Genomic DNA, 11,398 nt, shown 5'->3' with positions numbered 1-11,398 from the left:
TGATTTGAATCGATGACACTTGAGAACTAAAAAGTCTTCACCGTAGCTCTTGTGATTGAGTTATTATTTTGACAAGGGTTATAATTTATTCATGTGAGCAATAGAAGGATCAATAGAATTACCATGTAAAATTATTTTCCCCTAAAAATCTTTATATTTTTCATGGCTTAGCTACTGACATTAATTAAAAAAATCCAAATTATCTCACTTAAAAATATTAAATGGCGTTCCGTCTAGGGTTATTAGCGTCGTTGCACGTCAACAAAGTTTCAAAATGGGCTTATATTGGGCCAATATTTTTAGGTTTTTTGCTTTTCTCCCTTATACTCAACTTTAGCTTATCATCGTACTTATGGAGAGCATTCGTTGTTACTAGTTGAGATAACGCACATGATCAAGTATTACATGTTGCATTTTTTAATGGAAACTATACATAATTATCAATACATTTTACAGATATTTACATAGAAAACAAAATAAGATCTACACGGTTTTCCTCTCATGACAATAAAATCAACTCCAACAAAATCAAACCAACCCAAAAAATAACAAAAGACTAATTTGACACCAATTATTATGTATCTCTCACATGTTTCTTCATTGGCCTAAAAAGTACTACTTTACATAGAAAACCAAATAAGATCTACACGGTTTTCCTCTCATGACAATAAAATCAACTCCAACAAAATCAAACCAACCCAAAAAATAACAAAAGACTAATTTGACACCAATTATTATGTATCTCTCACATGTTTCTTCATTGGCCTAAAAAGTACTACTTATATTAGTAATGTGAAAGAAAACTATGCAACTTTAAGACACAATATAAACAGAGAAGAAAAGCAAAGAGAACTTGGAAGGGCATTGAATGTTGAGGGAAATATAAATTTATTAAAAATATAATCTTTACTAATTGATTGTGGAGAAGACTAACATTCAACTATTCAAGTCTTTACAAATTATAATTCATGAATAAATACCAAAATCTAATCTTGAAGAATAAACTAAAATATACATTCCATCGTTCAAAACTTTAACCCGTTATTTCTTTTCCGTAAGCTTATGATTTCTCTCTAAACTTTTTGCTCTCTCTCAAGTTTGTCTCTCTTCAATGTTTTTTGAATAAAGAAACCAAACATTTTTTTCTTCTTCAAAGCTTTAGAAAATTAGACACCAAATCTATCTCTATATATACTAAAATAAAGCCCTATATTTGACATTTGGCAGCTTCTTAGAATCTTAGATATTAAAATTTATTTTTAACAATTTAGATAAACAAGATGATAATGTTGGGATTATGAAAAGTCATATTTATAATGTATAATAAAATACCAACTAAAGAAACTTTTCGTTATATATGTATAACCTTCAAATAATTTAACACATAAATCAAATTGTGCTAATTTTGTAACCTGCCATTAACATATTAATTCTCATACAAACCCATTCGAATTCTCAGCTCATAACATCTCTTTCTCTACTAATCTATATCTATGTCTATCTATATCTATACTACTATAAAAAGAGAACTGGTGTGTTAAAACTTTTAATTTCCTTTTTTGCCCTCTCAAATTTTGATAAATTCTAACTATGCTATTATTTCTAATTAAATCTTTCGTTAAATAAATATACCCTCTTATTTATTATGCACTCCCTCACCTTTCTAAATAACTATAATTATTAATAATGTTATAATTATTAATTGTTTAAATAAATATAAAATAAGTACACATAATTATTAGTGGTAACCAATTAAATTATTATAACATTTTTTATGAATTATAATAAAACAATTAAAATAATAGTATAAATAGAATAATATATTACTAAATACTATTAAGAATTATACTATAATTCAATGAGCAATAAAATAAATAGAATAAATTTTGAATCACATAAGTAATATAATTATTTTAATAATATCACATGAATTATGGCTTACACTATTTATTTATTAATATATTATTAAGTAAATTAAATAAATAATTTAATATTATTTTTAGAGTATTTTCACAAAGATTATTATCTGATACTGAATAATCTATACTTGGTAATGATTGAAAACTAAAATTTTTATAAAAAACTAGTTAATATTAATAATAGTACTATTAATTGTCAATGATAGGATAATAAAAATTTATAAAATATATATAGTACTAAATTTCTTAAAATCATGATTAAAAATTTAAATTAGATAAATATTTTATAGTATATAGACAGTATAACTATTTTATTACTTGAACTAAAAACTATAATAATGAATAAGGAAAATTATAGTAAACGCCCATGAACTTTTAGCATTTGCAGTAAATAAACCCATTAAACTTTTGTAGAAAGGCCTCAATATCTTTTAGATAAATTATACCAAACCCCTAATAATTTTTAAAATACCTTTTTATGCCATTTTCTAGTTCTAATTTATGAGGATTATTTGCAAAATTTAGAAAGTAACTGGGGGTCTTATTTGAAATAGAAACGTCATTAGGGATTCAGTGTAATTCTAAAAGTTCATATGAGTTAAAAGTTTACAAGGGTTTAGTGTAATTTACCCTATTAAATAATTATAATAAAAAGTAACTATTATAATATGTTACAGGTATCAAGCGTAACTATCTAGGGAACATCATGAAAAAGCTAGCAAGATTAATGTAACTTAGTTAATTTAGAATTAAGCTTATAATTTTCAAGTTGGAGGGGCATATTTAAGAAAATACTTATTTAAAAAAGGTTAACATTGAGCAATCATTATAAGAAAACCATTCAATTACAACAACACTATAATTAATTAATTAATATATTTCTTTTTAAACAATCTTATTATATGATTTTATTTATTAACAAATAGTTTTACTATTTAAAAATTCAAAACTTAAAACATGTACGTTCACGTGCAAAGCACGTGCATTATACTAGTTTACTATAAAAATTCACCATCATCAAATTCATTCTACAATATTTTATAGAACCATTAAGTTTTAGTTCAAGAGTAGGAAAAAACTCTATCAGAACATCATGAGCATGCGAAAAAAGGTATAATTAATTTCTATTTCTATTAAAGTAATAGTATATATGCCTTTTCACAATTTATTTCAAGTTCTACTTTCATTAAATACAAATAGAGTGATATTATTGTTGGAATTATATAATAAAAGATAACTTAAAACTTGACTTTGTAGAGGAAAAGAGGGAAAGTTTAGTCCCACATAGGAAATGGGATAGAAAAAAGGGGTCCTTATAAGCCTTCCCTTTCTCTCCTATGCCTAGAAGAAAACAAAGGTTATGCTCCACACCACACACGCGCGCGCCGGCCGGGCCGGGCTCGGGCTCGGGTTCGGGTCGGGTGGCGCGCGCACACGACCTGCGGACACGAATGCAGCTCCGGATTAATGGGCCCTTAATCTGCTACATTTTTATTTTTAAATAATTAAAATATAATTTTTATTTTTGAACAATTAACATGTGATAAATATTTTGTAACCGAAATATTTTGTAACGGAAAATATTTATTAGTGTGATTAAAAACGTGATAAACATTTTGCGAATTAATTATGTAACGGAAATGTTTTGATAACGGCAAAGTTTTATTAACGTGATTAAAACCGTGTTAATTACGGGGTTTATAAGTAACGGCTGTTTTTCCCTATAAAAGGATCAAAAATCCGCAGAGTTTAATACAGCGAAAAGCAACAACCTCTTCTTCACCTTCTCTGTTCTTCTCTTTCAAAATACTTACTGTTACAATTTGCTGGTTCCCTGAAAGTTTACGAAGAATTCGCAAAGCCTTCTTGAAGCTCGTGCCGACGAGAAGGAGGTCGCCTGACCGAGGGTCGTTGTATCTCCGGGAGCTTTTGCCGCGTAGCCCTGTACGAGAGGGGGCAATTAGTTTCTTGGGACAGTGCTTGCACGCCTCGACCATCAGGCCGTATTTCTAACCTCTATTTACTTTTCATTTGATATATTTCTTATATCTGCGTTATAATAGTAATTATCTGTTAATTATCAAATTGCTTAAACTGATTTTCGTTATTGTCTAAACAGCTAATATTCCCAACAATTATAAAGCTTGTGATTGTTTATATAGTTATATTTTAGAGGATGAATGTTATATAAATATGTTTATTAAATTATATTTTTACATTTATGTATGCAATATGTTGAATAAAGTTAGCTCATAAGTCATATGGTTTAGAAAGTTAAAGCTAACTCAAGTTCTAATTACTACGAGAAGTATTTTTAATAAGAGGAATAAATCACAAAAAAAAAGAATGTAGTCTTATTTTATTAATTTTTTCTCATTATGTACATAGTAAGTTTAACAAATTTAAAGCATAATTCAAACATTCATGGATATAATAAAAGTTTTTTTAGCATGATAAAATCATAGCAAAAGAATTGTTGTTAACTTTCTTAAATATTTATAGTTTACATTTTATTTTATTATTTTGGTTAATAATACATCTTAGAAAAATTCCCACAGCAACGTAGTAGTATAACACTAATTACTTACTTAAACAAGGAACTCAAGCTTACTTCCTGAAAAAAGCATTGTCTAGAGCTTCATGCTTTCTCTAAAGAATTTTCTAATTGAATGATTAATATGATACTTCTGAAACTACTTAATTATCTATAATTATAATTTTAGAAAAGGATGCTAAAAATAATCAAAGTGGTTATAACTAATTCTTAAAAAGTAATTACTTCCTAACCAATGCATTATCAAGAGCTTAGGGAGTGTTTGACAACTTGAAAGTCAATTGAAATGATGTGAGTCACTTTTTAAAAAGTGACAAAATGTATTCACGTCAGCATACAAGTGAAATACATTGTTTTTTCGTGAAATAAATTGCTATTGAAACTAAAAAAAATAAAAGATGGTGTGGCAATATCCTCTTATTTTTTTATTTAAAATTTTCCAAATCCTTTTCAAAGTAGTTACATAACTCTCTTCACTTGCTAGCATTTTTTATTTTATTATTTTTTTTTTTGAAAATGCAGACATCATCCATTTAATTTCAGAAACATTGATCCCAATACATTTTTCTTCAAGGAAAAACAGACAAGAGAGCGCATAAATGATGCAAAAATCCTTATGACTTACACCTGCGTAGGCAAAGGCATTGGTTCGGGCTGCAAAGATATTTTAAGAAAGGTTTGCCTTGATCCGTAGTGACGCCCTTGCAAGCACCACAGCACCCTTCCGTGGTGCAGTCGTCGTGAAAAATATGAGAAGACTTGTGAAAACAATAGAGCTAATGGCCTGAAAATTCAACATCTTTGCTATAATATTAATTCTGCTAGCTTATTTGAATCGTGATGAGTATTAATAGTCAAAGAGCATGGAATAAGATGTCCCCCAAATGTGAAGATTAATAGTATCAGATCACACTAACAAGTTTCAAATACCACACTTATGTTAGGGATTTCAGTCTCCCCGTCTACTACGGTCTGCGCAACTTAGAAGCCAACCACAATCAAGAATAAAGAAAACGATCACAATCAACAAGAAAGAATACCAAGATTTACGTGGTTCGGTAGACCAACTTTGACCTACATCCACGGGGTAACAATACGAGAAATCCACTATGTATCAGGGAGAACTACAAGAGGAACCACTCAACTCTCGTCTCTTAATCTCTCAGCCTCACATACATAATCAACTCTCATATTTTCTCTGAAGCCCTCTCCTTACAATCTTTTGAACGGACAAAGACTGCGAAACCATATCCCAATGATATAATTTTTTGCACGGACAAAGACTACGAAATCCTCGCCTCTGGCACAATATTCTTGAATCAGGCTACGCCCTCTGCTAACCCTAGATTACAAGAATATTGGCTCTCTCTCATCTGCTTGGTTTTTCCTCCAACAATAGAAGAATATATATAGGAAAACCAAAACCCTATATCTCTAGCGTAACTTCCTAATTAGAATAGGATTCAAACTCCTAATCATGATGAGACTCAATCTCCTAATCATGATAGATAATCATGATGAGACTCAATCTCCTAATCATGATAGATCTCTAACCCTATCTAATTCTCATGAAGTTATAGAAAGAATCAAAGACACAATCCCAACAACATGATAGATCTCTAACCCTATCTAATTCTCATGAAGTTATAGAAAGAATCAAAGACACAATCCCAACAACTTAATAATATCAAATCACACTAAAAAGTTTTAAATACTACACTAAGCAAATGTTATGAGCCAACGGCAGACGCATAACAACGAAAAATTAAAGAGTCTTCAAACACAGTCACTACCTATTAAAAATCTTAAGAACTCCAAAAGCTAGTACCTATTTAGTTTATAAACTTCCATACCTATGAGTGTAGTATACAAACATACTAACTCATAGTTCTCCAAAACCATTCAAGTTCTTTTTTTTTTTTAAACTCGCCAACAATCTTCTTCTGTCTTGCTGGGGGCTTTGCATTAAAGGTTAACGCCTTATGCCTAGAATACGCGTAATGATCAAAAACGACATCCAAGTCATCTTCACTGTGCCCCTCAATGGCCATGCTCATCTTATTCAGTTTAACCCTCCAGGCTCCAGTCTTTAGGTGCAGCATTTTCAGTCGTCTTGGCGACAATATTGGGACCTTCTGTTGGGAATTTAACGCCTAAATCCCTAATGCAACAGAAACGCAGAATAGAGAATAGTACACCAAGTTTTAACGAGGTTCGGCAACTGCCTACGTCCTCGGGAGCCACACATGCAGTCAATTTCTTATTAATCAAACAAGAAATTACAATTTAAGAGCAAATCCCTAATCTGAGATTTCTCAAAGATGAACACTGTAGCTACAGTGTTAATAATTAAAGGGAATAATCCCTTTCAAATCTCACTTGAGATCAAATAATAACCCCACAATATAAAACCCCTCTTAGTTCTCTCTCTCTCTTAAACCTTTTCTTAATCTCCCTCCCTCAACCGTCGTTGAAAGCTGGAGATGAACAAAGGGAAATCGCTGCTGCGATTTTTGTGCCGCCGCCAGAGAAGAATCGGAGAAGGAGAAGCCGCGCTCTGAGGGGGACTTGGAGATCAAACCGCCGTCAACAGGCTATCTCATCAAGCTCCTCTTCTGTGTGGCTCTGCCCTCATCATCTATGCATGAAGGCCAACTGAAGTTGCGCACAACTCCAGTTTCTGAACTGTCACCGTCTTTGTTAACATGTCTGCTGGATTCTTACTTCCTGGAATCTTTTCCAGTTTCAACACGTCATCTTCCAACAGGGATCTGATGAAGTGGTACCGAAGCGCAATATGCTTCGTTCTAGAATGAAATGCTGAATTCTTCGCCAAGTGTATCGCACTCTGGCTATCACTGTGCAAAACATTCTTCTCCTGTTTGAATCCCAGCTCTGTCAACAAACCTTGAAGCCATATCATCTCTTTACTGGCTTCAGTCACTGCAACGTACTCAGCTTCTGTAGTGGATAGGGTAACGATCTTCTGTACCTGTGACATCCAACTAACAGCTGTAGTTCCAACGGTGAATACATAGCCGGTGGTGCTTCTTCGGTGATCAACTTCGCCGCCGAAGTCTGCATCTACGTACCCTTGCACTTCTACCTCTCCCTTACCAAAGTGCAAACACTTCTGTGTTGTGCCTCGTAGATATCTCAGAATCCACTTGACCGCTTCCCAATGAGCTTTTCCTGGATTCGACATAAACCGGCTGACCACTCCCACTGCATGGCCAATGTCTGGTCTCGTACAGACCATTGCGTACATCAAACTTTTGATAGCTGAGGCGTAAGGAACCTGAGCCATACTCTGTTTCTCTTCTTCTGACTGAGGAGACTGATCCTTTGACAGACGAAAATGGCTGGCCAAGGGTGTGCTCACAGGCTTGGCGTCACCCATGTTGAATCTCTGCAAAACACGGTTGATGTACTCCGTCTGAGATAACTGCAAGAGACCTCTCTTCTTATCTCTCGTGATTTGCATTCCAAGGATCTTCTTCGCTGGACCCAAGTCCTTCATGTCAAACTCCTTTGACAGCTGCTGCTTCAAACTCTTGATATCCTCCATATCTGCTCCTGCAACCAACATATCATCAACATACAGTAGTAGGATGATATAGCTGGACTGATATCTTTTGAAGTAGCAACAGTGGTCGGCGTTGCACTTCTGGAAACCTTCCTTGTGCATGAAGCCGTCAAACTTCTTGTACCACTGTCTTGGGGCTTGTTTCAGGCCATACAAGCTCTTCTTGAGTCTGCACACCAGGTTCTTTTTCTTCTTTTCTTCTGAGAAACCTTCTGGCTGGTGCATGTATATCTCCTCTTCTAGATCTCCGTGAAGAAACGCCGTCTTCACGTCTAACTGCTCGAGATGAAGATCTTCAATTGCTACAATACTCATCACGGTCCTGATAGTATTTAGCTTCACCACGGGAGCGAAAATATCGGTGTAGTCAATTCCTTCCTTCTGCTGAAAACCTTTGACAACTAGCCGGACTTTATATCTTCTGGAACCGTCCTGCTCCTCTTTCACCCGGTACACCCATTTATTGTGGAGTGCCTTTTTACCCGTGGGCAACTCAGCTAGTTCCCACGTCTGGTTTGATATGAGAGACTTCATTTCATCTTTCATTGCAAGCTCCCACTTGCTCGCATCTCCACACTGACAAGCTTCATCAAAGCTTTCAGGCTCCCCACCATCTGTCAACAACAGATAGTTCATGTATCTCCTGTTGGGTACAGGAGGACGAGAAGATCTTCTTAATATCGGAGCTGGTGCGTCGGGCTCCTGCGCACCATCTTGTCCAACAGGCTCTTCTGGCTGAGGACCCTCTGCATTGGGTTCTTCCGAGAGGTTACTCGGGACATCATCTGTATCTACAAATATTGACTCACTCTCTGAGTCATCTGTTTTGTGCATGTCCTTGTACATCACCCTCTCGTTGAATATCACATCTCTGCTCCTGATCACCTTCTTGTTTTCGTTGTCCCAAATGCGGTAGCCGAACTCATCTTCACCATAGCCGATGAAAGTGTATTTCTTTGACTTGGGATCAAGCTTATTCTTGCATTGATCACTAATATGCACGTAAGCTACACAACCGAAAACTTTAAGATGTGAGAGTTTTACCTCCTTTCCGCACCATACCTCCTCTGGTATTCTGTGCTCCAATGGAACCGATGGACCTCGGTTGATCAAGTAAGCTGCTGTGTTGACCGCTTCTGCCCAGAACTGCTTCGGTAGGCCTGACTGTACCCGAATGCTTCTGGCTCTCTCTGTCAACGTTCGGTTCATCCGCTCAGCTACACCATTTTGCTGAGGCGTGCCGGGCACGGTTCTCTCCATTCTGATCCCGTGCTCATAGCAGAACTTCTTGAATCCGGTGTCTTCATATTCACCGCCATTGTCGGTCCTGAGCTTCTTTATTCTCAGACCGGTCTCATTCTCGACCATAGCTTTCCATCTCCTGAAAGCCTCAAATACTTCTGACTTATGCTTCAGAAAGTAGACCCACACTTTCCGAGAGTGATCATCGATAACTTTCCGAGTGTGATCATCGATAAAAGTCACGAAGTAGTGTTTCCCACCAATCGACGCAGTGGTGGTTGGTCCCCAAACATCTGAGTGAACGAGCTCTAGCTTCTGCTTCCTGGGGGTTCTGCCACTTGTCTGAAAGCTGACTCTCTTCTGCTTTCCAAGTATACATTCTTCACACATATCCATCTCCACTGACTGCAGTCCTGGGAGTTTTCCCTTTGTGTGCATAATCTTCATCCCCTTTTCACTCATATGACCGAGTCTCTGGTGCCACAGCTTTGAAGTCTCATTGCCTGCTGCAACTGAGATCGAACAACGTGCACCTGCTGTCATATATAGGGTATCAGTCTTTCTGCCTCGGGCAATTGTCATTGCGCCCTTTGAGATCTTCCAATCATCTCCATGGAAGGTTGTGGTGTATCCTTCGCCAGCCAACTGGCCTACGGATATTAAATTCTTTCTCAGGTCGGGAATATGCCTGACATCCTTCAGCTCCCATACTGACCCGTTCAACTTAATTTTCACCACGCCTTTGCCCACAATAGCACATGGTTGATCATCACCAAGATATATTCTGGCTCTCTCTGTCAACGTTCGGTTCATCCGCTCAGCTACACCATTTTGCTGAGGCGTGCCGGGCACGGTTCTCTCCATTCTGATCCCGTGCTCATAGCAGAACTTCTTGAATCCGGTGTCTTCATATTCACCGCCATTGTCGGTCCTGAGCTTCTTTATTCTCAGACCGGTCTCATTCTCGACCATAGCTTTCCATCTCCTGAAAGCCTCAAATACTTCTGACTTATGCTTCAGAAAGTAGACCCACACTTTCCGAGAGTGATCATCGATAAAAGTCACGAAGTAGTGTTTCCCACCAATCGACGCAGTGGTGGTTGGTCCCCAAACATCTGAGTGAACGAGCTCTAGCTTCTGCTTCCTGGGGGTTCTGCCACTTGTCTGAAAGCTGACTCTCTTCTGCTTTCCAAGTATACATTCTTCACACATATCCATCTCCACTGACTGCAGTCCTGGGAGTTTCCCCTTTGTGTGCATGATTTTCATCCCCTTTTCACTCATATGACCGAGTCTCTGGTGCCACAGCTTTGAAGTCTCATTGCCTGCTGCAACTGAGATCGAACAACGTGCACCTGCTGTCATATACAGGGTACCAGTCTTCTTGCCTCGGGCAATCGTCATTGCGCCCTTTGAGATCTTCCAATCATCTCCATGGAAGGTCGTGGTATATCCTTCGCCAGCCAACTGGCCTACGGATATTAAATTCTTTCTCAGGTCGGGAATATACCTGACATCCTTCAGCTCCCATACTGATCCGTTCAACTTAATTTTTACCACGCCTTTACCCATAATAGCACATGGTTGATCATCACCAAGATATACGTATCCAAGATTTCCGGGGGTATACTTCTCGAAGAATTCTTTCTGAGATGTAGCATGGAACGACGCTTCTGAATCTAACACTCAAGATTCCTCCTTGCTCTCCAAAGAGCATATCAATGCGTCGTCTCCTCCTGAAGTGGAGGTGACATTCACCTCTGCCTTCGCTTCCTTCTCCTTCTGTGCGCTCTTGCACTGATTCTTGTAATGCCCGGTCTTTCCATAATTCCAACACTCGATAGCCTTCGAGCTGTTGCTTGGATTCCTTGATTTGGACCTCCTGTCCTTTGATCTACCTCTGTAGTTTGATTTTCCTCGTCCGTTTCCTCTGGTTGAATTTCTACCTCTTGACTCTGTATGCAATACTGAAGAGGTTGTAGCTTCACCCGTTTCTCTCCGTCGGATCTCCTCACTGAGAACCAAATCACGAACGTCGCCGAACTTCAACTTTTTCTTTCCCGACGAGCTACTCACAGCTGTGACTGTAGCATTCCA

The sequence above is a fragment of the Asparagus officinalis genome, chromosome 4, assembly GCF_001876935.1.
Source record: "Asparagus officinalis chromosome 4, Aspof.V1, whole genome shotgun sequence".
NCBI classification, from domain to species: Eukaryota; Viridiplantae; Streptophyta; class Magnoliopsida; order Asparagales; family Asparagaceae; genus Asparagus; species Asparagus officinalis.
Note: the sequence above shows the minus strand (reverse complement) of the source record.